This window comes from Sminthopsis crassicaudata, chromosome X, assembly GCF_048593235.1.
Source record: "Sminthopsis crassicaudata isolate SCR6 chromosome X, ASM4859323v1, whole genome shotgun sequence".
NCBI lineage: Eukaryota > Metazoa > Chordata > Mammalia > Dasyuromorphia > Dasyuridae > Sminthopsis > Sminthopsis crassicaudata.
This window is the reverse complement of record NC_133623.1, coordinates 85,007,674-85,034,812: the sequence shown is the minus strand read 5'-3', so window position 1 is coordinate 85,034,812 and position 27,139 is coordinate 85,007,674. Positions and strand designations below refer to the sequence as shown.

The 27,139-nt window shown below is 35.4% G+C and overlaps 1 protein-coding gene across 6 annotated transcripts in view; it reads left to right on the top strand.

The window, feature by feature from the left end:
• The window catches only part of LOC141549155 (transcriptional regulator ATRX-like), a 796,624-nt gene that overhangs the window by 19,723 nt on the left and 749,762 nt on the right, over nucleotides 1-27,139 (top strand). Inside the window, exon 1 of one of the 6 annotated variants that reach the window (XM_074278547.1) lies at nucleotides 17,472-17,496. The exons of the other annotated variants lie outside the window; for them this stretch is intronic. The gene's annotated coding sequence lies outside the window, so the exon portion shown is untranslated. Of the gene's footprint in view, nucleotides 1-17,471; nucleotides 17,497-27,139 lie in introns of those variants that run through there. 6 annotated transcript variants of the gene reach the window in all.

Genomic DNA, 27,139 nt, shown 5'->3' with positions numbered 1-27,139 from the left:
CTTGCCTTTGACACTTCATAGCTATGTCACTCTAGATTCAAAAGGCAGCACAAACTTTATTGGAATATTGGAGGAAAGGACAAAATGTTAAAACACTGCTTTTAAATGAGAATTTGTTTTAATGGTGACGTGGAGAATTCCTCTAAATGGAAAAGAAATCAAAATACCCTTGTTATGAGGTATTAGACCTACTACCAAGTGTGCTTGTTTACTGAGGATAAATCCAATTAAACTTTAGAACTAAATTTTCATAAGCATCTTTGAAAAAAGAAGGAGATTACAAGCATTACTGAGGTCATCCCTTTCCATACCATTTTCCCCTCACCAACACAGCTGACTCATGCAGTACATTCGCACTTCCTTCATCTTTCCATCTTCTTCAAAAGCTGCCAAATTATCTTTTTCTATTCCAAGCCCAATCATCTTCTATCATACCCATTACCAAAAAGTTATATTATCCTCCTACTCTACTGACAAGAACATATTTAAAGATCTTCACAACCTCAATTAGGGGTTTATAATTAGTAACTTTATTCATGTGACACTGTGAAGCCATGTGAGGGTTTCTTGGAAAGTTGCTCCAACTCATTCTAACAAATGCGGCAAATGAAGTAAAACTGACTTGTCCAGGATAATTCAACAAGTACTAATGTAATATTCTTACAAATTTTTACATTTTATGTAAAATTTCCTGTTCTAGGATCTTTGAACATATCTTTAAAAAAAGTTATTTGGTGTCTAGAAATTCCTGTATCCAATTAAAGTTTAACTAAAGCATGTCTGTCTCTCTGAAGTGAGAGAAAAGCAAATGCCAAAAACATCAATGAAGGCTTTCCAAGTTTCCTCAACAGGCAACAGGAAGTGGCAGAAAAGAATCAGCAGAATGGCAGTGGCTGCTGCACTGAGATGGAGCTGAGTCACTCCTGGTGTTTGGTAGGTATGGCCAGGCCTGGGAGACTCCGGCGCTTTGGGGTACACTCTTTACCCCCTATGTATATGTTGGAAGTTTTATAACTTCTCTGCTGATCTACTGGCTTGTAATCAGAGCAGAGTAGCCAACACTGTGGGAGCGTCCACCTCACAGATTTTCCATCCTGTGGAGACTCCCCATGATCTGCTCAGCCTATGCTGGCTTCCATGCTCTGCCTGTTTATCTACTTGTGCCTGCATCTGGCCTCCTCCCATGCTCACGCCTGACCGAAACAGACCTTTTCTTGCAATCTTTGAGATTATCTGCTGTTGGCAATGTGTTGTACTCCCAATATTCCTGGGTTTTGAGAGTCCTGTACTAATTCAGAGGCCGAATTTCATAAATAGTTTGAGGGTAGTAGGGGAGCTCAGAAACAAGCGTGTGTCCTCTCTGCCATCTTGGCTGTCCCCCAATAAAGTTGATTTTAAAAAATCATTATTGAACCATCACTCCAAATATTCACACAATTGTGAGAGGCATCCAGGGTGAAGTAAGACAAACAGGGATTACATTTTGGCAGTGGAGAGAGAAAGAAGGTGTGGAGATTCCTATATCTATTCCCTGACTGCCACCCCAAAAGACCAAGAATAAAGATCAAGGGTTATTGCTTGTCCTGACTCCTGGCTGATTCTAATGTATCCAGGGTGCTAATTCGGTCTTCACACAAGCTATTAACTAACTCCCTAAGAAAAAATCCCCAGGACCAGATGGATTTACATGTGAATTCTACCAAACATTTAAAGAACAATTAACCCCAATGTTATATAAACTATTTGAAAAAAAATAGGGAATGAAGGACTCCTACCAAATTCCTTTTATGACACAGACATGGTACTGATACCTAAACCAGGTAGGTTGAAAACAGAGAAGGAAAATTACACACCAATCTCCCTAATGAATATTGATGCTAAAATCATAAATAAAGTATTAGCAAAAAGACTAAAGAAAATAATCCCCAGGATAATACACCATGATCAAGTAGGGTTTATACCAGAAATGCAGGGCTGGTTCAATATTAGGAAAACTATTAGTATAATTGACCATATCAATAACGAAATTAACAAAAACCATATGATCATCTTAATAGATGCAGAAAAAGCATTTGATAAAATCCAACATCCATTTCTATTAAAAACACTTGAGAGTATAGGAATAAATGGACTTTTCCTTAAAATAATAAGTAGCGTCTATTTAAAACTATCAGTAAGCATCATATGTAGTGGGGATAAATTCCCAATAAGATCAGGAGTGAAACAAGGTTGCCCACTATCATAATTACTATTCAATATTGTATTAGAAATGCTAGCTTTGGCAATAAGAGTCAAGAAAGAGATTAAAGAAATTAGATTAGGTAATGAGGAAGCCAAATTATCACTCTTTGCAGATAATATGATGGTATACTTAGACAACTCCAGAGAATGTACTAAAAAACTATTAGAAATAATCCACAACTTTATCAAACTTGCTGGATACAAAATAAATCCACATAAATCATCAGCATTTTTATACATCACTAACAAAATCCAATAGCAAGAGATACAAAGAGAAATTCCATTTAAAATAACTGCTGATAGTATAAAATATTTGGGAATCTATCTGCCAAGGGAGGGTCAGGAACATATGAGCAAAACTACAAAACATTTTCCACACAAATAAAGTCAAATCTAACCAATTGGAAAAATATTAAGTGCTCTTGGATTGGTTGAGCAAATATAATAAAGATTACAATACTACCTAAACTAATGTATTTATTTAGTGTTATGCCAAATTCCCAAGAAACTATTTACTGACCTAGAAAAAAATAACAAAAAATTCATCTGGAACAAGAGGGTCAAGAATTTCAAATTAACGAAAAAAATCAAATGAAGGTGGCCTAGCTATAGCAGATCTACAACTATATTATGAAGCAGCAGTCACCAAAATCATTTTGTATTGACTAAGAAATAGAGAAGTTGATCAGTGGAATAGGTTAGGTTCACAGGACAAAATAGTTAATAACTATAGCAATCTAGTGCTTGAGAAAGCTAAAGACTGAAGCTTTTGAGATAAGAATTCACTATTTAACAAAACCTGCTGGAAACTAGTATGGCAGAAACTAGGCATTGACCCACTCTTAATACCACACACCAAGATAAGGTCAAAATGAGTTCATGATCTAGGCATAAAGAATGAGATTATAAATTAGAGGAACATAGGATAGTTTACCTCTCAGACCTGTGGAAGAGGAAGGAATTTATGACCAAAGAAGAACTACAGATCGTTATTGATCACAAAATAGAAAATTTGGATTATATTAAGTTAAAAAGTTTTTGTACAAATAAAACTAATGCAGACAAGATTAGAAGGGAAACAATAAACTGGGAAAACATTTTTACAGTCAAAGGTTTTGATAAAAGCCTCATTTCCAAAATATATAGAGAATTGATTCAAATTCATAAGAATCCAGCCATTCTCCAATTGGTAAATGGCCAAGGGGTATGAACAAGAATTTTTGGATGAAGAAATTGAAACTATTTCTAGTCATATGAAGTGATGCTTCAAATCATTATTGATCGGACAAATGCAAATTAAGACAACTCTGAGATGTCACTACACATCTCTCACATTGGCTAAGATGACAGGAAAAGATAATTATGAGTGTTGGAAGTGATGTGGGAAAACTGGGATACTGATAGATTGTTGGTGGAATTGTGAATGGATCCAACCATTCGAGAGCAATTTGGAACTATGCTCAAAAAGTTATGTAAGTTACATACCCTTTGATCCATCTGTGTTATTCCTGGGCTTATATCTCTAAGAGATCTTAAAGAAGGGAAAGGGACCCATGTGTGCAAAAATATTTGTGGCTAAGAACTGGAAATTTGAATAGATTCCCATCAATTGGAGAATGGATGAATAAATTGTTGTTAGGATTAATTGTGGTATATGAATGTTATGGAATATTGTTGTTCTATAAGAAATGGTCAGCAGGATGATTTCAGCAAGGCCTGGAGAGACTTACATGAACTGATACTGAGTGATATAAGCAGAACCAGGAGATCATTATACATGGCAACAAGAAGATTGTATAATCATCAATTCTGATGGACGTAGTTCTCTTCAACAATGAGATGATTCAAACCTGTTCCAATTGTTCTGTCATGAAGCGAGCCATCTACACCCAGAGAGAGAATTGTGGGAAATGAATGTGGACCACAACATAGCATTTTCACTCTGTTATTGTTTGCTTTCATTTCCTTCTTATGTTTTTGTTTTTGTTTTTTACTTTCTTTCTAGATCCAATCTTTCTTGAGCAGCAAGATAACTGTGTGTATGTGTGTGTGTGTGTGTGTGTGTATATATATATATATATATGTATATATATATATGTGTGTGTGTATGTATATATATATATATATACACATATATGGGATTTAACATATGTTTTAACATATTTAACATGTATTGTACTACCTGCCATCTAGGGGAAATAGTGGGGGGAAGGAAGGGAAAAATTGGAACAGAAGGTTTTGCAAGGATAAATGTTGAAAAACTACTCATGCCTATGTTTTATAAATAAAAAGCTACAATTAAAAAAAATCAACTTCCATTTTATTATATAGTATTTTTATTTTTTAAAACATATATATGTATATATATATATATATTTCAATATTCACCTTTGCAAAACCTTGTGCTCCAAAGTTTTCTACCCTCCTACCCCTCTCTCTTCTCTTCAGGTAGGAAATAATTTGACAAGTATTAAATAATGCAATTCCATAGTCATCAATGATTTTGACTAAATTTTGAAAATGACACAGTAGCATAATAATGGCAAAAGGAAAAAAGGAGAAAAAAGAGAGAGAAGGTAAGAGACAGGAAAGGGAGAAGAGAAAATGAGAGATGTCCTAAAGGAAAATATGAGGGAATCAGAGAGAGAAAAAAAAAAAAAGAGTGAGAAGAGCACGGAGGAAGCGGGACTCAGTTTCTATGGTAAAGCCCAATCCTAGACTATCCATGTGGCCTGGAGAATCTAGAGACAGATTGGTTTCGATTTCTCTTATTGAGTGACATACTTGTCCAATCATCTTCGGTCATTCCAGTTGCTCAGTAAGTAGGTCCCATTTATTTAAAAAAAAAAAAAAAAAAAAAAAAAAAAAAAGCACAGCACAGTCCAAGTAGCTCCACATCCTGAGGTAAACATTTCTCTTTTTTAAAACATGTTTTTACTTTTATTTTTCAAGTATTGTCCCTTGCTTTAATTAATTAGTTAATAAGTTCTTTTAATGTTTCTCTGAAGAATTTTACTTTTATTTGCAGTATGTTATTTTTTGTCTTTTTCCACTTAGATTCAGCCTCATTTTAGTATATATCTTTCTTGAAATAGAAAACTTCATTTCATATGATTCTCTGTAAACAGTATTTGTTAGGTTTATTTTTTCAGTTCCTGTAGTATTGATAACGTGAATTGATTTATTTTGATATTACATCTTTTTCCAGATAAAATCTGAGGGACAAATATTGGTCTTTTTCAATGGACATTCCCAGTGGTGAGGTAAGTACTATTTTTCCATCGGAAAAGAATTCTAAATATTTTTAAAAATGCTATCATTTTAGTATCTGTGGTAAAATTTTTTGTGAATCTAAATAAACGACCCAGGCAAGGAAAAGTGGATTTTAATCATTAGTTGTGTATTTTTGATTCTTAATTCTTTGGCCACAGCAAAAAAAAAAAAAAAAGTGGCCTTTTCTGAAACATAAGAGAAACATGAGAGTCTATATGACTCATGCCTAGTTACTATTGACAATATACAGTGTGTAATAAAGATTCTTGTTTCCTCATATACTTGTGTTTTCTGTATATCACAGTGTTTATTGACTTAAGTTCACCATTAATTATATAATTTAATAAATATATCCTTTCCTATTATACTCTGCTTGGGTATAGTGGGAGAAATGAAAGGAAAAAAAGAATAAAGTAAACAAGGCTCACAGCAGAGAACAAAATAACAATTTATAAAGAAATGAAAAAAAGATGGACACTCAAAATATTGCTTCAACTAATACATACATATATGTATATATGTATATATATATATATATATATATATATATATATATATATATATATATACTTTCTTGAACTGATAATTTTTTGAATATATTTTGAATCCTCCATGATATTCTGCTGGGCCCATAACCGTGTTCTTTTTTGTTTTATTTTGTTTTGTATTTCTTTTCTGTTTCTTATTCTGGTTTTTAAAATAAAATAAATTTTAAAAATAAATTATATAATGATTTAATTGAATGAAAGAATGGCCACTTAGGAGTATGTTTGTATAATTGGTAATCATAATGAATAAATTATTGTAAACAAAAGGGTATAGATATGAGAGAAAATATATACAAAATGAAATTTTTACAAAGTTTTTTTAAATAAAACATAGGTTAAAGCAAAAATGCTTGTTGTCAGTGCTATAATTCATCTGTTAGTTCCAGAAGTGCAACTATATTAGCCAAATTAGTAAGCTGAAGGTAAAAATAAGCATGGGCAAAGAAGAAACTTTTTTAGATGATAACATAGGATATTTGGACAATCCTACAGAGTAATATAAACAAGAGAGAACAATAAATAAGAGAGTGAGAAAAGGGGAGGGGTGGAGATCTGAAAACTCCTTTGATCCATGAAATACTAGATGATATGTTTAGGGTCCTTGCACTTAATTTTGTTAATAGATTTCCTTCCCCTGTACCAAAGTCTACTTGAAATAGGGAAGAGCCTGGGAAATGACCAAAAAAGGGCAAATAATGGGAACAGCTCAGGCACTCAGCAAAAACATGTTTCCTTAGAATAGATTCTATAATGTGACAAAAGTACAAACTCACTTTCTACCTCCACCTGCCTTTCAACATCTAGAACTCCATGTGAAGGAGACATCTTAAGCCTAGTATGTGTAAGATGATTTTTCTTATCTTCCCTATTTCTGACAAAGAAATCTTTCTAGTCCTCAGGCTTACAGACTAGGAGTCATTCTGACCCACTCAGTATTCTTACCCTCCATATCTAAGTTGTTGTCCAGGCATATTGATTTTACTTTCTTATCCCCTCTCAAATACTCCCTTTCTCTCCCCCAGTACAGGCCCTTGTTATAATTTTACACCTACACTATGGAAATATCTTCACTTAAGTTTTTTTCCCCTACTCTACAGTGATTGTCCTAAAACACAATTTCAGTTATCTCATTCTCTACTTCTTAGCCCCTATCAATATCAATAAATTCCAGTGGCAAGACCAACTACAAAATGCTTGGGCATTGAAAACCCACCACAACTCTTCTTTCTTGTTCTTCTTACCTAACCCACTATAATACAGTATCAGTGGCCTCCTGGCTACTCTCTGGACAAGACCCTTTTTCTCTGGCCATTCTCTGAGTTTTCCCCATCCCTGAATGCCCTCTTTACTCATTTCTAGCCACTGATTTTATTCCTTTAAGTTTGAACTGAAATCCTGCCTTCTCAGGAACCTTCCCTAGTCCCTCATAACTTTATTGTCTCTCTTTGTGAACTTTTCCCATTTATGTAATATATAGCTTATTTATTATATTTGCTTGTTATCTTGCTATTAGCTTGTCAGCTTATTGAATACAAGGTTGATATTTTTTGGCTCTTTTTTCATCTCCTGTGCTTATCTCAATACAGTTAAAAAGTCTTTCTGTAATTTATTGGAGTAAACTCTGGGATCTGTTACTTGATGTCACCAACAATCTGACACAACTGAAAAATGACTGAACAATAACAATTTTGGATAGCTAGGTGACTTAGCACAGAATGGTCTGGATTAGGACAATATTATCTTCCTGAGTTCAAATCTGACCTCAGAAATTTACTTGTGGTATAATCCTGGGCGAGTCACTTCACCTTATTTGTCTTAATGTCTTCACATGTAGAATGAGTTGGAGAACTAATGGCAAACCACTCCAATATCTTTGCCAAGAAAAACCCACATGAGGGTCACAAAGAGTTGTATACAAGTGAAAAACAAAAGCCGTGGATTCGCTAACACTTGTATTTGGTTTTTCTTTTTAGGGTAGTGGCCGTTCTGAAGAACCGAAGCCATCATGCCCTGAGAGGTTAGTGTTTCTGACCAAAGTATTTTAGAAGTACAAACACACCAAGGATGTTGTCCATCTAACTGCTCTCTTTATATCTCTGTCTTCTGTTATTTCTCCTTTTATATCTTTGTGAAACACATGAAGTGATGCAAGTTAGTACTGAGTTGTATATGGAATTATTGTAGCGAGCTGTCGTCTCCAGAAGCTGCCGGATCACTCTCTGGGAAGAGATCTGCTGTGTCTACTCAAATCTCTCAGACAGATTCTTCTTCCTGTAACGAACCATTGTCTCCAGGCAGTTGCTGTTAACTCTTGTCCAGAGAAGTGACTTCCCTTCCTGCAGAGAGCCCCGTCAAGCCTGATGCAATGCAGAGTCTTCTCCTCTTCCTGGAGTGCTGTCCTCTTTTATCCTCCCAGAGAATGGGCGTGGGATAATGCAAGGGCTTCTGGGAAGAACCACTTCAGCCAATGAGCTTGCTCCTTCTATCAAGTCAACCTGAGTTCTCACCTTGTAATTATCCAGACAACCTGAATTCTCACCTTGTCACTGTCCAGACAACCTGAGTTCTCACCTAGTAATCCTAACAAATTATGAACATTGAAAACATTTTCATATCAACTTTACTAACACTCAGAAAGCCAATCTTCTGAAAACTTTCAATGGGCTTAAGTATAAACATAGATTTTAAATTTTCTTTAGGAAAGAACATATGGACTCTGATGATGGACAGATTATGGATGAGTCAGAAGAAAATTCAGATATTCTTGTGACTAAAACCTACAGGGAAGGTATGTTGGATCTTAACTCTTTTTACATGAAAGTTAACATTTCTAGTTATGGATAGAAAATTAGGTTTTAGTTTTATAAAACTAATTTTCATTTTCATAAAATTTTAATCATAGAAGAAATAGATTCATAGCCAGAAGGGACTTTGGAATTTATCTTTGGTATAGATTAGAAAACAAGTATGAAAAAATATCATGGCTTACTCAAAATCATTTGTCATTATTTGTCATTGATAACCTCTTTGATGTGTAGGCTCTTAATTTAAACTACCTTGCAAATTAATTTTTGAAATGGCTTTGGAATAGGGAGGTTTTTTAAAGATGATTTTTTACATTTTATTTTAAGTTAAAAGCTGCTGGCTTGGGGAAGTGAGAGTTCATCTTTCAGGGTTGTACTTTTGCCTTTTTTTTTTTTTTTACCACATCATGGATTGTCTCTTGACCTTGGGGTCTGCTTCAATATTCCTCTTCATTTTCTACCCATGGGTAACTTAGACACTGACCTTGGGATGTGTCAGTCATATAGGTAAGCTTTTAACTTATCTCAACAGAGAGGAGCACCTCACTTCCTGGTCATCTCCCTCCCTCAAGTTTTTGGTCTTTTAGTTCATTCAGGTTTTGCTTTATTTCCCTGCAGTTGTAGATCTAAATGGTCTTACTAAAGTGTCCAGGGACACTTGATCTGCCAACTCTAAGTTATCCTTCTACCCTCTACCTCAGTTTTATTCCTATTTTTATCTCTACCTTTATTAGAATATTTGAATACTTTAATATTCTTCTCCCTTAGCTCCCTTAGCAAAATTCTTCCTTAAAATTTTCCAAGTCAAATATGTACCACTTTTATAGCTGTAAGATTAGAATGTTCCTAAAACCTTTGTTTGTGGCCTACTTCTGATTTGCTTTGATACAAGCAAATTGATGTTAGCTTGTACAGGCTGTAGTCCAGTCTAGTGTTCTGTCAGGAAATAATCAGCCTGACAAGGGCTCCTTAGTTTGACTTTCTTTCAATATGTTTCATACAACATTGTAATCGGATTGCTTTGCTATCTATCTCAAAAGCAGCAACTCTTTATTACAAGCAAACAGTCAGATTTTGGTCACCATGAATTATTTCGGGATGGTTTGTGATTAGAAAAAGGTTAAATATTTTTCACTGGGAGCTTGTTTCATTCTGATGATGAAGTGTTTTTGCATTTTATTTGAACTTGTTAGAAAGTAGGTTACATTTTAAAAAATCTCTTTATGGTTGTTTTGGCTCCTGTTATTTGGAATTCACCTTTATTTTCTTGTTTATCTTGTTTGTTAATTCCTTTGCTTTCTCCCTCTTTTTAATTTGCTGTTCAGTTGTGTCTGAACTCTGTGACCCTGCTGTGTGTGGGGTTTTCTTTTTGTTTCTCTTCCTTTGGAAAACATATTGAAAAGTAATGATTGATAACACAGCTGTTTTAAATAATAAGTTCTATTCCTGCCCTTTATTTTATCTACGTGTATCTCATTTTTATATGATAGGTATTATGTACACACACATGTTTCATTTTACTTGAAAGCAACAAGCAGTTGATTTTAAGTCTGTTCTCCATTTTCTGCCTTGCGAGTAAATTAATGCTTGTATATTTTCCTCTTTCCAATTTCCTTCTCACTCCTCCTCACCCTATTTGCCCTCTCTCTCTCCTCCTTACTGTTTTACTTCTTCCTGCCACCTTGCCACCTTGCCCTCCTACTCCTTATCCTCTCTAAGACTTCTTCTTTTCTTCTTGGTAACAACAGTAAGGTTCCTGCAGTATCTGACTCCCTCAAGCTTATCAGTTCTTTTTTGTTTCTCATTTGAATGAAATAATTGCTCCTTTTTATCTCTGCCTACACAGTATTATTTTTTTAGACTTGATTCCCAAGCCTTTCTTTTTTTTTAATTTAATTTTTATTTTATTTTATAATTATAACTTTTTTTTGACAGTACATATGCATGGGTAATTTTTTACAACATTATCCCTTGCACTTATTTCTGTTCAGATTTTTTTTCCCTTCCTCCCCCAACCCCCTCCCCCAGATACCAGGAAGTCTTATACATGTTAAATATATTACAATATATTCTAGATACAATATATGTGTGTAGAACCGTATTTCTTGTTGCACAGGAAGAATTGGATTCAGAAGGTAAAAATAACAGTTTACACTCATTTCCCAGTGTTCCTTTTCTGGGTGTAGCTGATTCTGTCCATCATTGGTCAATTGGAATTGGATTAGCTCTTCTCTATGTTGAAGATATCCACTTCCATCAGAATACATCCTCATACAGTATCATTGCTGAAGTGTATAATGATCTTCTGGTTCTGCTCGTTTCACTCAGCATCAGTTGATGTAAGTCTCTCCAAGCCTCTCTGTATTCATCCTTGAATAAGAAATTAAAATTTCATATTAGAATTGTAAGCTCACTCAAATCTAACAGGCCTGAGCTTCTAAATTATGGGAATTTGACCATTCCATGAACTCTCTATGTCCTTGACAATAGATACCAGGAACTAGCCATTCCTGGGAATGTCTATGCTTAGGGCGGTTGGCTTCCTCCCTGAGCATATACAATTGATAAGGAAATACGTCAAGGTATAGACAATATAGAATGGGTCAAAACACCAGATGGTCATGTATTTTTATAGATGTCAAGATAATATATGGAGTAAGTCAAAACACTAGAAGGTCACGTATTTCTACACATGTATACGTGCCAGACTTCTTGGCTGAAAGCCCTCTTTGTTTAAGAGAGGTATATAAGATTGAGAATCTTACATCTCCACTGAGTCTCATCCGTGGGGAGGACGCTTCGCCCGGAAAAATCTTTGCACAATTCAAGTTGATTGAGGCTGAAACGGGACTCACAGCCATTTGAGTTTTTGAGGTTCCCTTGAATTGGTGATGTATTCTCTTCCTCTATCTGCTATAATTGTCATGTTGTTAATTGTTCTTATTTCTATTTGTTTGTGTAAATCTAAATTGTCTGTACCTTGTCTTGATTAAAACTTTTTATTTTTATTTTTCAATTGAGCTTGAGAACGTCATTTATAGGAGCGAATCCGAACTTTTCTTTAAAATCACAATACAATCCTGTAGGTCATTTCTTACAGAACAATAATATTGTATAGCATTCATATACCATAATTTACCCAACCATTCTCGAATTGATGGACATCCATTCATCTTCCAGCTTCTAGCCACTATGAAAAGGGCTGCCACAAACATTCTGGCACATACAAGTCCCTTTCCCTTCTTTAGTATTTCCTTGGGATATAAGCCCAGTAGTAGTATGGCTGGGTCAAAGGGTATGCACATTTTGATAATTTTTTGGGCATAATTCCAGATTGCTCTCCAGAATGGTTGGATTCTTTCACAACTCCACCAACAATGCATCAGTGTCCCAGTTTTCCCACAGCCCCTCCAACATTCATCGTTATTTGTTCCTGTCATCTTAGCCAATCTGACAGGTGTGTAATGATACCTCAGAGTTGTCTTAATTTGCATTTCTCTGATCAATAGTGATTTGGAACACTCTTTCATATGAGCGGAAATAGTTTTAATTTCATCATCTGAAAATTGTCTGTTCATATCCTTTGACCATTTATCAATTGGAGAATGGCTTGATTTCTTATAAATTAAAGTCAATTCTCTGTATATTTTGGAGATGAGGCCTTTATCAGAACCTTTGCCTGTAAAAATGTTTTCCCAATTTGTTACTTCCCTTCTAATCTTGTTTGCATTAGTTTTGTTTGTGCAGAAACTTTTTAATTTGGTGTAATCAAAAATTTCTATTTTGTGACCAATAATGGTCTCTAGTTCTCCCTTGGACACAAACTCCTTCCTCCTCCACAAGTCTGAGAGGTAAACCATCCCATGTTCCTCCAATTTATTTATGATTTCGTTCTTTATGCCTAAATCTTGGACCCATTTTGATCTAATCTTAGTATGTAGTGTTAAATGTGGGTCCATGCCTAGTTTCTGCCATACTAATTTCCAGTTTTCCCAGCAGTTTTTGTCAAATAATGAATTCTTATCCCAAAATTTGGGATCTTTGGGTTTGTTAAACACTAGATTGCTATTTTTATTCACTATCTTGCCCTGTGAACCTAACCTATGCCACTGATCTACTAGTCTATTTCTTAGCCAATACCAAATGGTTTTGGCGACTGTTGCTTTATAATACAGTTCTAGATCAGGTACAGCTAGACCACCTTCACTTAATTTTTTTTCATTACTTCCCTTGAAACTCAACCTTTTGTTCTTCCATATGAATTCTGTTGTTATTTTTTCTAGATTATTAAAATAGTTTCTTGGAAGTCTGATTGGTATAGCACTAAATAAATAGATTAGTTTAGGGAGTATTGTCACCTTAATTATATTCACTCGGCCTATCCAAGAGCACTGAATGTCTTTCCAATTATTTAAATCTGACTTTATTTTTGTGGCAAGGGTTTTGTAATTTTGCTCATATAATTCCTGACTCTCCTTTGATAGATATATTCCCAAATATTTTATACTATCGACCGTTATTTTGAATGGAATTTCTCTTTGTATCTCTTGCTGTTGGATTGTGTTGGTAATGTATAAAAATGCTGAGGATTTATGTGGATTTATTTTGTATCCTGCAACTTTGCTAAAATTCTGAATTATTTCCAACAAGCCTTTCTTTAAAGAAAAAAGTTTTTGTTTAAAACTTAATTTTTCTATTTGTTGTTTTTTTTATTAAAACTTTTTAACTACAAAACATATGCATGGGTAATTTTTTCCAACATTGACCTTTGCAAAACCTTTTGTTTCAAATTTTCCCCTCCTTCCCCCCATCCACTCCCTTAGCTGGCAGGTAGTCCCATATATGTTAAATATGTTAAAATATATGCTAAATATGTTAAAAACTTAAATATTAAAAAGAAGATAAAAAGAAAAAATGGCATGAGCATGTCAGAATGTAAGGGAGGGTTCAAAACATGTAACAATAAATTCCATTTCAAGAAAGCCTGTAATAATACCAATGTATTGATAACTTTGCTTCTTTTTACATTTTCTTTTTTTTTCTCTGTTGTACACTTTTTACTTTATCCTTTCCCCCTCTTTCCTCCCTTGCACCCTCAGTCAAGCAGACTGCAGTTAAATATGGATATATTTCTGTACATTTATGTATATGTACAGATATATGTACATATAATATGTATATACATATATATCTATATATCTGAGACATTATTAATATGGCTGGAATGTAATGTAGATTTCTCTGTTTTGATTGAATCTTTTAATAAATTCTCCTGATCGTTATGAATATGTTTGTGTGCATCTCTTATGTTCTATCGCTCCTGACTGCTATACTTTATTACTACCTGTCCCCTGGCCTTGCTAGTACTTGACTTGCCTAAGGATCCCTCCCTTATTCTCACCACCCCCACCTTTTCCCATGTGTGTCTCTTTGCTTTCAATATATTTCTTATTTTTTAATCTACTTTTGTGTTTAGGTTTATCCCTTCCACATTTGCAGTTAGGTTACTATGTAGTTCCCTTCAAATTATCTTTCCCTCTTTTACCCTTTATCTCTTTTTTCACCCTGTCCTCTTAATTTATGCTCACCTCCTCCACTGACCCTCTTTCCCGAATTTTTTCCTCCCTACCTGTAGAGCTAAATAGGTTCCCATGTCCAACTCAGTCTGTTATTCTCTCTGATCCATTTCCAGAGGGAGTGAGGTTCAATCACTATTCTACATGGAAAAATCTCTTCTTTTCTTCTACTTTTATGTAAGATAATTTACTCCATTCTCTTTTTTTCTTGGGAGGTTGAGTCTTTCCTGGGATCTTTTCAAACTGTCTTAGAACATTTGTTTTGACTTGTTTATTCCTCTACTTTTTGCCCTCTCTGAGGCAATATTCTGTCTTTTCTTTGTAAAGGAAATTTGATTTTTTTGTAGTGCTTTCCTGTCTTTCCACAATTCTCTCCCTATGGCATTTGCAGTTTTCTTCCTCTTATCATTGCTTGGACCAGAGCCACACATTTCACACTCAGCCATTGCTCACAAGTCTTGTAATCTGGTGACATGTGGTGATCTATGTCAGAGCGCACTCATTCCTCCATCCAGCAAATGCTTGGGGATCTCCCAGGATCTCTTCTGTCTTGCCTCTTCCTTGGACATCACACTGCTTTTCTCTCAATACTGTCATTTGCTGGTGGCCAGATCCCTCCTGAGGCTCCACAGACCTTTCTGTCTCTCTCCATAAGCTGCCCTGGGCTAGAAAAGAAATCACCATGTGTCCTTTGCTGTGCTTGATTATGGGAACGCTTGCTTCATCTTTAATTGTATTGAGAAAGTTATTAGTTTGTCTCCATTGCAGATAATTCTTGATAATACTTATAAATACTACTTATCACATTAATACAAACTCTATTTATTCTTATGTTCTTTAATGTTTTTAATAGGAAAGGGTCCTTTATTTTGGAAAGGTCTTTCTTTGAATCTATGAAGATAATCATATGACTTCTGTGGATTTTTCTTTCTTGGGAGTCTGCAGTTCCATTACAATTGTCTTATTATGCCTCTGTCTTTAATTCCTTACACATCCTTCTCTCCATTTTCTTATGGTCAACTATTTTTCATTTTTATCTAGCTTAACAGTGTAGAAACTTGATACTTCATTTCTGTCATAATCTTTTCAATTATCTGTTTGCACCTATTGAGCAATCACTTATATATACTTTTCCCTACTCACTCTAATTCAAGTCCTCCACGTCTTTGTTGCTACAATAATTTTCCTTAATGCTTGGTTTGCCTCTGTTATTCCTGGACCTAATTACTTTTGCATATAATATAAACCCATCCTTTTGATTTTTTAAATTCCTGCCATATTTTCCATTCTAACTTAGAATTACTTTACTTCCTCAGCTGGCTTTCTATTTCTGATACTGATTGTTCATCTGTTTCTGGTCTTTCATTGTGATTATTGTTCTGCTTTTTCTACCTTATTTTAAATTTGTTGTCATTTTAGTTGTGTCTGATTATTGATAACCACATTGGGGGCTTTCTTGACAAGGTTCTGGAGTAGTTTATTGTTTCCTTTTCTAGCCCATTTTACAGATGAGGAAACTGAGACAGAAATGAATTGGGGAAAATATATGATGATATGTCTTCCAGTTCCAAAATTTGTTAGTTTGTGAAATTTATGACAATTATCCATAATTTTACATAGGTATATGACAGAATGATGTGAATACATATATCTTTGTAATTAGGATTCCTACTGATTAAGCAAATAGGACATTGCCAAAAAGATATAGTTATAAAAATGAGGCTTCAAAGGTTTTATGTAATTTAGATTTTATTTGTTAACACATTATGATTAATTTGTTTAGGAGAAACACTTTATGACACTATGATCTGTATTATTTGTGGACAACAGGTGAACCATTATGAGAAAAATTCAATATATACACATACTGTTTTAAATATTCTTATTTGTAAGGTATGTAGTTATGAAGTGGATGATGATTTTTTTTAAACTATGAACTATTGTGTCTTTTGTTCTTGAATAAAGGACAAACTCTTCTGTTAAACTAAATTATCCTATTTATTTAGATGAATTCCCTAATGATTAATTTCAAAAGTGAAAGTAAAATACAATAAGTGCTTACCTTATAAAAATCAGACTTGATTAATAAATTGGTTAGTTTGGATAAACTTCAGTTTTTAACATACATGAGAACAATGATAAAGATTATCTGTGCCCAACCTGTGAGCTCATACTGTTCGGATCAGTCATAGTGGGCTACAAGGTATCTGGACCCCATCATAGTGAGGTCAGTTTCACCTTCTTTGATTATTAAGGACGTGTTTAATTTAAAAAAGTCATATTCATGTTTGACATTATATGTAATATTTTGCTCTCAACTGTTCCTGCTTCTAGTGAGAGGGGAACATTTCAAATGAACTCTTGTAGTATCAGTACTTATTGTAATAATAAAAGTAGTTTTATTAATAGCTTCTCTTCCCTGTTGCTTCTAAGATTCATACAGTGCTGTACACAAGCAAACTTGTTTGATGCATAATAACCCTGTGAAGGTGTATTACTATAATGTGTTTTACTGATTAACTCAGAAGAAATAAGTTGAGGAAGGAGCTCTTCTAGACTTTATCAATCAGATTATTACAATGTATTTGAGCACAACAAAACTTGTGTTTTTGATTGTATTAATAATGTTTTGTATTGCTCCTTGGATGCTATTTATTTTTCTTTTATCAGTTTATACAATTTTTTCCTCGGAATATTTTAAAAATTTTCTTTAAATCAGTTTATCACATAACAAAATGAATTCTTCATAGACAGTTTGTTCAGATGTTCCCCATGGTATGTCATTATTTTCCTGACAGTTCTTTACTTTTGCAAAATATTTCATTTTTTCAAAGTCAGTAAAGTTATCACCACAGTTTTCTGTTTAAACATACTGTATGATTAGTGGTTTGAACCATTTTAAAATTTGTGCTTTGTAAATGTTAATATTTTAACAGATTTAAACAATTTAGAATTGAAGGCTAATTCCTTTTTTTTTTTTTTTTTAAGAACTGCTACATGTATATGACTGGTGACATTAAGCCACGATTCTAAAAGAACTCATAAGCACTGCAGGTAAGAATATATCTCTCAAATTATAAACCATTCCTCTTTTGGGGATCTCTTAAATAGTTTTAATTATTTGTAATTTATTTCATTTATTCTCTCAGTGATTCTTAATTGTGTTATCAAGTGTCAGAGATTATAGCATATATTGAAAATGAGAGGTATAATAGTTTTAAATTTATAACTACCCATGTTTCCTAGTTTTAAAAAAGTGGCATTCACCTTGTTATGGTTTCCTTTTTTATTTAAAGTCAGGTTTTCTTGAGCTGCCCATGGTTTTGCCGGAGATTGTTTACCTGGGATTTTTTCGTTAAATTTCAGGGTATCTCTGAATTTAGTGATGAAATTTATACCTTTATTTTAATTGGCATTTAAAATGAAATACTATAAAAAATTAAAGAAAATTCTGACTAAAGACATCATTATACTATAAAGATGTTCATAACACAAAAAATACTAACAAAATCTAGTTAATACTGAATTTCCTCAACATAACTGCCATAATCATATTCTTTGTTGTTGAATCACTTCATTTATATTTGAAATTAAAAAAACACAAATTTATTTATTTTTAATATGCATTCCTTTATGAATCATATTGGGAGAGTAAAATCAAAACAAAAGTAAAAAACCATGAGAAAAAAAAGAAACAGAAAAAAGAAGTGGATGTAGCATGTGTTGATTCAGTCAATCTCGTTATTTCTTTTTCTGAATGCAGATCTTTTAGGATTGCTTTGAATCATTGAACCACAAAGAAGAATCATGCCTTCATAGTTGATCATCACACATTAGTGTGCACAATGCTTTCCTGATTATACTTGTTTCATTCAGAATCAGTTCTTGTAAATCTTTCCAGGTCTTTCTAAAATCACCTTGATCACCTTTTTTATATAACAATAATATTCTGTTACCTTCATATACCACAACTTATTCAGTCTTTCCCCAAATGATGGGTATCTTCTCAAGATTCAGCCTGAGATTTCTTAAAAAGTACTGGGGTCTCTACCACTATTGGGGCCTTTAGTCCATCATTTCCAAGGGCTGCATCATGTCGGAGGGACCCAGAACATGCCAACATGCAACAAACAGCCAACATGCAGATGGGAACCTGCCTTAGGATTAGGAAGGATGATAGTCTAGTCATCCCAGTTTGTTTTCTGTCTCCCCTTTGGGTATGTACTTAAGTCAAGTGTGTTAGCCTTTTCCCACTCTGACCTTCTGGGCTTCCTCTCTTTTCAATAACTGAGTACTTACTTCCTTAATTTCCCAATCAAATTTTAGGTTAAAGGTTAGTTCTGGTCTAGGTTACACTTTTAAAAATTCCTTTTAAACTCTTCCAATTTTTTTTTGAGTTTTGAGAACAAATGACATTTTTTTGAGGCTCCAAATATAACCACTTGGATACTGTTGTCCTTTTTTAAGTGTGCCTTGATCTTCTCTGTTACTACAATAACTTTTTATTATCTTTTTAACTGAACTTTTCCCCCTAGTTTTTTTAGTTTTGTTTTCCCACTCATCTCCTTTTCTGCTTTTTTGTGACTCAGATATTTTTATTTTTTTAGTTCTACTCTGGTCTTGTGCCATCCTACATTTTTGTGCAGCTTGCTGCTGGCTTTCAGAGCTTACTGGGTTGCTTTCCCTGGAGAGTGTGAGATTAGGACACGAATGGTGGGGGTCTGGTTTCCCTGATCTCTTCCCTGGGATGTGGAGTTTATTTAGTTCTTAGGCTGCCCCACAGATGGGGTAGGATGGGGAAGGGCCTTACTGATGGTTTCTATGGTAACAGAATCTGGTTTTGGAGGAGGGTCCAGAATATAGTTACAACTAATTGTCTAGCTTTCAATGCCCACATTGATGGCACTGAGAGCAAGGATCAGGAAGGCTATTGGTACTGATGCCCTTTCAAAGAACAAACTTGGATGCAATGACCTGCTCTGTGGCAGTGGAAACAGACATTAGGGACATGAATTTATTATATTTTACTTTAAATTCCCTGTCCCTGTACCTTTGCATTGATATGAATTCTTTGCTAATTTGCTTCTCAAAATCCCTATCTTCCATCAAAGTCTAGTTCATGTAGGTCTATCTTATTGGGGCGGGAAGGAAGAAAACACCTAAAGAAATAGTAGTAGTAATAGCAGTAGTTGTTATTGTTGTTGTATTAGCAGTAGTAATAAACAGACCTCACAGCAGGGGGCCAAGCAGAGTTCCGAGCTTAGGGCACTTTACCTGTGTGGACCCACCTTCTCACAAACACCAGTCTCTTAGGCAGGTGAGCAGTCTGTACAACACAGCAAGACCTCAATGTAGTCACCTCACCCTCAGAACAAGGCATCAGCCAGATCTTGACCCTCTTACTGGTTAACACAGAGAATTCCTTCTGCTGCTTACATGCAGATACCTTGTTTCCATAATAACCCAAGCAGGAGAACTCAGCCCAGCAAAAATATTTTATATTTTTCTTTTGATTAAAGTGCATGCTACTTTCTTAGAGATGGAGGAACTATCCTGCTGATGCAGCTGTGGTGTTCTCGCTTTTCATTTAGCAGCTTCTGAATTTACCCATCATTTCCCTCAAAACAGTCTTTGAAATCAAACTTTGCACTCAAAACTTAGGTGCTTCTCAATAAAGAGCAATATTTTTTACTGTATCTGGTTTCTAGTTTCTTCTTCAACATGACCTCATTTTTATTCTGTATTTTAATGTATATGTGCATGCTTTGTCTCCATCCTATAGAATCTAAGTTCCTTGAAGGCAAAGCCTGTTATATGTGTGTTTTTGTTCTATTAATTAATATTAATTATTATAATACCATATATTGTGTACTATACTATATATACTATATTATAATGCTAATATTAAATGAATTCATATTCATTGAATACATAGTATTCATTGAATTCAGTAAGCCCTTTTGAATTGTTTCTACAAGACACATTTTGCCCTTTGTACCATATATCTTCAAGTATAACATAGTGTATTCAACAAATTTTAAATTGACGATATATTTATTAAAGAATTAGTATTTGCAAGACTCAGTTGCAAATATATTAGGAATTTGGACCCTAACATCATGGAGCTGGAAAAGAAACATTTAGATTAATAATCAGAGAATGATAATGATGTTGATGATTATGATATATATGTACATAAGGACTGGAAGCTAAACTAAATCACAACAATCCAGAAAAATAGATACAGTTGAGGAAACCAAAGCAAAGAGACATTAAATGACTTGCCCAAAGTCAAACAATCAGTGATGAGGTCGAGGTAGCAAGAACAGGCAGAATAAACATGTGACAAATTCACAATGGCTATTCTCTATCAAAAGGAAGGTTTCTTTAGGAGAAGAGTTTACAGAAAAAGTAGAGATAAAATAGACCTCTGAAGTGGCCCATAGGGAATAGAGTTGGGAGAACATATAGTTAGAATTTGGAAGAATCCATGAAAGGAATATATCAGGAGGCCTAAGCGTGCCATTGATGAGTAGGTTAGATTCACAGAGGAGTTTAGTAGACTCATCAGAGTGAGTTAGAGTAAGGAAGACAGCACCATTAGAGAGAAGACACTATGAGCAGGGAGAAAGAAGAACCTCCTGGTGGGCTTAGTCAGGAAGAAAACTTGGCAAAGATCTTTATCCTAAGCAGATCTTTGATAGGGGAAATATAACCTTGGGGATATCTCAGGGATAAAGGCAGGAACTCAAGGGGGTGAGCATCAAGGAGGAGAGGAAGTGTGAGGGAGCTCAAAAGTGGGGGGAATCAAGGAACTAGATGGAATACACCGGGCAGACCAGGGCCAGGACCTGTCTAAAGATATGATAATCAGCATCTCTAAAGGTTGTGTAAAGATGCACAGGATTTTAGGGATAGACAATGGAGTTTCATCCTCACAATCACTCTATAAACAGAATAATACCCTTAATGGAATTCTTTTATCTCATAAGGGTCAGATGGGCTTCTTCCTGAGCTTAACAACAACCTGTGAGGTATGTCAAAACTAGCCAGGTCAAGTGCTTGTTCAGGGATGCATAGCTAGTCAGTGAGTCTGAATTTAAACTCAGAATTTCCTCACCTAAAATCAAAGTTCCATATTCTTCATCACAAAAGTGCTCTCAAATGTCTGTTTCATTATAAACAAAAGTATTATCATTTTCCATTGAGAAATATCACATGATTATCATTAACTTCCATTTGCATTGTATTCTTCAGTGAGCTTTTCTTCTTTTAGAAAAGGCTTTTTTTTTTTTTTTTGCTGAAATTTCCCATTTTTCTTTCTAAAACCTTTTTATCCTAAATGGATTTTTTTTACCAAGTTATTAACTTTTTTCATGATTTTTTGCAACACCTTAATTATTTTTAACATCGTTATGACCTTGAATGTAGCTTTGACTTTGTTGTCATTTTCTGAATTTCTATTTTGATCTTCCCTGTCACCGTGGTAACTTTTTATGATCATGTTCTTTTTTTCTTGTTTAGTAATTTTTCCAGACTATTTCTTAAGTTTTACCTTTATAATAAAATTGGGCCCTGAATGAAGACAGCATTGTCATAAGTTTCAAGTTTTTGTTCTATTGGTTCAGAGCAGTTTCTAAGCATCTGTAAGTTTTCTGCTTTTTTAGGGTGCTTTGATCTAAGAACAGGTGTAATAACTGCTTTCCTGATCTGAATTTTAAAAAATGTTAGTGACCATAAGTTCTCTTTTTTGGACGGGATCTGTGAACTACCCCCTTGTGATCTCTGTATGGCCAATGCAACAGAACCCTAGACTCTGGATAAAGTCCTGTTTTACTCTGCAGTTTTGGTTGCAACGCGTGTATAATTTAAAAGAATATATGTTGAGGTATATTAAGGTATATTTAATTTTTTTAATTAGTAAATTTTTGTTCCTGATTAACTTTAAAAAATATATTTAAATAGTTGACTAAGAATGATGTGCCAAAGTTTTTGTTTGGTTGGTTTTTTACATTTCAAATGGTATGTAGAGAACAGAAAACTTAATTTTTAAAAAATCTTGCCATAATACTTTTTTGTGAAAAATGCATTTGGCATAATCTAGGGAGAAAGGAGATATCAAAAGTTATGGATGAAAACACTCAATGAAATTGTTCCATTTGTCAGCCTGAGCCTTTGTCGGATTTGATTGTTATATGTGAAAGTGTATTTGAGAATATCATAGTTAAAGCAACAGTATAAAAAGAAAAAGATAATAAGTGAAAAGAGTAATAAGACATGTGACCATTCATAAAAATTCAAAAATGAAAGTTGGGCTGAAGAGACACATCAGGTATATGTTCCTTCCTCTGACGCTGCATCATGTCCTTTTTCAACAGTACTGATTCAAAAAGACTTGATTAAAAGGACAAAGGAATTGATTGAGACATGACGGTTATTAATTCTACTTTACTGACAGTTTTGGTGTTAGGTTCTTACTAAGTGCTAAGTCTGTACTTAACAATTCTCTAGTTCTGGCCTTTAAAGGGAGTTTTACTCCTTTGAATTTCTGGGGAGGAGCTTAATGTTTAAAAGGAGCAAGTTCATTGGTAGAAGTAATCTTCCCACAAGCCCTTGTGTTATCCCACGACCATTCGCTGGGAGGATAAAAGAAGACACCATTGAGCAAGGAAAGAGTCTTGTCTGGGCCAGAGTTGGGGCGGCTGTCTGGAGGAAGGAGTCTCTACTCTAGGTCAGAGTTGGCGGCGGAGAGATTGAGTTGAGACAGCAGATCTCCTCCCAGAGAGTGATCGGCAGTTTCAGGAGACGACAGGATATTACATTTTGGAACAAATATCCAAGTAGAATGATTCTCTTTTCTACTTTGAGAAACCTCTGTTTTTAACTTATTTGAAGGACTTTCGACCCACAGTTTTAGAGGCTCATTCCAAATAGCCTTTTGGTGGAGGAGGGTCTTTTACAGATAATGGAGTCCAGAAAATAGCCAGATTTGACTGGGGGACCCCTGTTTCTAGTGGAAAATTCTGCCTGATTGAAGGGAAGATTCTGAAGAGAGGGACTTGAGAGAGAAGCTGGGATAGGGCTCCAACAAATCAAAACAAAAGTAAGAAAAATCCAGCCAGGTGGTGGAGCGGGGTCACACAAGTCATACCATATGCTTATAACTCAGAGGCAACCTACTGCAGGTCTGAAGGTCATTTCCTGAGTCCAGGGGTTTAGACTAGGGGAGTGCAGTGACAGCTCCCAACTTAAATTAAGACAAAAACCCTAGTGCAAGAGCGTTTGCAGGGATGCTTCATGGGCCACTTTCCATATTCAGCTAAGTTCTTCTGGCCTCGGAGGCTGCGGTGACGGCCCTCGTAAATCATAGGGTAAGAGCAGTCTAAACCAGTGCTGCAGGAGTGCAAATATGAGATAGTCCATTAGGCAATCGATGACAAAATTGCAGTCAGCTGCCAAAATATAAAGGAAAAGACAGGAAAAGAATGATTAAATATTGTTGCTTTGTCTGGGGTGGAATGGATAGCAGAGGTGGCACTATGTGGCCAACATTTGGCCCCTCAGAGTTTTGGGTGTGCCATAAATTAAATTTATCTGTAAATGGTAAATGGCCTTTTAATTAGGAGGAAAATTCTTATGTGGTCCTTTGGGTACCCGAAGTACAGAAGATGGTAGTAGGAGACAAGGAGGAACCCTAAACCCCATCCTTGGGATCCTCTTCTTGCTCTACTTCCCCCTGTGCTCTGCCTCCTCTTCCTCTTCTTCCTCCTCCTTCTCCTCCCTCTTCTCATCCTCCTTTTCCTCCTTCTGGAACCTTGGCAAATGCCCCTGAGGACTCAGGACCTGAGGGTGCAAATGGATCCACCCTCATAAATCTACAGGAATCCCCTCATGGCCCCTTAGAAGAGAATTGAGACAACTCCTTTTAAGGAGGTTTTTAGACCAGGACAATTTACCCCTAGAGCCAAAGAAACCTGGCATGTATCCCTTGAGAAAAGTGCCACTAGCCTATGGGGGATTAGGATTTGTGAACACTCCCCTTAGAGCCAGAGAAGCCAGAAGTTTTAAAGAGGAAAGGGAAAGCTTATGGAGGGTCCTTGTGGTCTCGCAGGGTGGCTAGACCAGTTCCTTGGCCCTCACTTCTCTCCTTGTCACGGGCTGATATCTATCCTAAATGGATTATTCTTTCTTGAAGAAAGAGGGAGGATTAGGAGAGCCACAATGCTGAGTGGGAACGCAGACATCTGCTGGCAGCTGGGTGGTCTGGACAGACCAAAAATACCCAACTCTTGAACCTTGATGGGATCACAGCAATGAGGTCCATAGAATACACATGCAGGACCTGAGAGGATTCATTATGACTGGGATTAAGAATGCAACTCCGAAGCCCCCAAATGTTAAAAAGGCCTTCAGGAATACCCAGAAAATACTGCGTTTCTAAAAAGACTAAAAGAAAATGTTATTAAATACTCGGGGTTAGATATGTGACCCAAGCATTGAGTCCATATTAAAGGTAAACTTTGTAACTAATGCCTGGCCAGATATTAGTAAAAAATTCAGAAGGTTGACAGATGAACAACAAAACTTTGGAAAACCTCTTAAAAGAACCCATTAAAATACATGAAAATCAAAAACAGAAAACTTGGTTCATGTTGCAGATTGTCCAAACTATGGTAGGGACACCTAAGAATTCTGGACAGTGGAAGATGCTCCAAACTAGGGAGGGATACAAAGGAAGGAGAGCACCAGGGCAATGGGAGAAGGCAGGAATAGGGGAAAAAGTAAGCCTTTAATGTTCTGGGGATGTGGAAAGGAGGGGCACATAATGGGAGATTGCCTCCAACAAGGAATGTAAGAGAGAATTTGGGGGAACTGGAGGACTAGAGATGTTGGAGGTTCATCCAACAATCCCCCCTAGAACCCTTGATAAATTTGAGGTGGGTCCTTAGGGGAGGAAGTGGTGTTTCTGATAGATACTGAGACTATTCAGTCTAGTATAATCTGCCTCCCCTCTGGGGGTAAATTATCACAAGAAACCCTCATTATCTCAGAGTAAAAGGAGAAAATTTCCTGGTCCCCCTTTCTGAAGTTTTAGAAGTCCATTACCAAGGGACCATTGTTTTGTGCAGGCTGCTTCTGGTCTTTGAGGGGGGGATCAATTTAAGGAGAGCTCTAAGTACTAAATTGATTATCCAAATAACCCTAGGGGAACCTGAATTGTTCCAAGTTAAAATTTTATTCATAAAAGATGAAGAAGGGCAAATTGATTCAGAAGTCTGGGCAGGCCCTACAAACAGGGGCAGAGTCCAGGTGACAGCTTTAAAATTAAACTGAGCAATCCCATTGTAGGGGTGAGACAATGCCCTATATCCCTAGAAGGATGGCTAGGGTTCCCACTGGTCATGAAGGGGCTATTGGAGGGAGGACTTTGAGAACCTTGCATCTCTCCCTTCAATACACCTATAGTACCAGTCTGAAAGAGGCACATACAGATTGGTCCAAGTTTGAGAGAAACTCATAAGATGGTCTTGCCCTCCCAACCAGTAGTCCCTGATCCTTACCCCCTGTACTGGGAAGATATTCCAGGGGAACAGCAAATGGTTTAGTGTGATACATCTGAAAGATGCACTTTGGGCCTGGTCACTAGATATTGAAATTGAGGATATTTTTGCTTTCCAAAGGGAAAACTGAAACTGGGAGAAAACAGCAATACAGATGCTGTGTCCTTCCTCAAGGACACAAGAGTCACCACGTTTGTTTCAACAGGTCCTGGAGAGAATTCATGATCTTTAAAAACATGTCTCACCCTTCCTGTCCAGAGGTGAAAGATCCACAGGGAGACAGATGAATTTATTTTCACACATTTTTAACGTTTTCACTCCTTTTGTTGACTTTTTCTTTATTTTTTCTTCCATAGGATGGCTCTCTGTATACATTTGTTGATCAATTCAGTTCTGTCACATCTTTCCTGACCCCATTTGGGGTTTTCTTGGCAGAAATATTGCAGTGCTTTGCCATTTCCTTTTTTAGCTCATTTGACAGGTATGTAAACTGAGGCACACGAGATTCAGTGACTTGCCTAAAATAAACTAGTAAGTATCAGAGTCTGGATTTGAACTCAGGTTTCACTGCCTTCTTTATGCCTCAGTTTTTTTTCTTATTTGTAAAAGAGAAACAGTTAAGCCAAATGATTACTGAGGTCCCTTTACCTCTAAATCATAAGATTTAGGCATAATAAATCATTTTGCCACATGGTTAATCTTGTCAATAAATTTTTAGCAATAAACAATCTTCACAAATAATAATAAAAATATTTTCAGTATGTAGCCAATACCTCGTCCAGTTTCCATGTCTTTAAGGTGAAGCAATGAATGCCAAGAAAAGTTAAAGCAACTTACTTAGGAAAGTAAAAAATAATTTCATTTATTTCAATGAGAAACACTTATTTTGGCCATTATATTTTTGTGTGTTAAACTAGTAGTCATTTGTAAGAACTTACAAAATATATTTTAATAACCTTATTAAACTTGCCTTGTTTTAAAAAAAGAATTGGAGTTCTAAATTTTCTCTTCCCCCTCCCTTTCTCTCTGATAGGATAAATAATTTGGTGTAGATTTTATATATATATATAAAATCTTATATAATATATTCCCACAGAACTCATGTTGTACAGGATGAAACTGACCAAGAAAGAAAG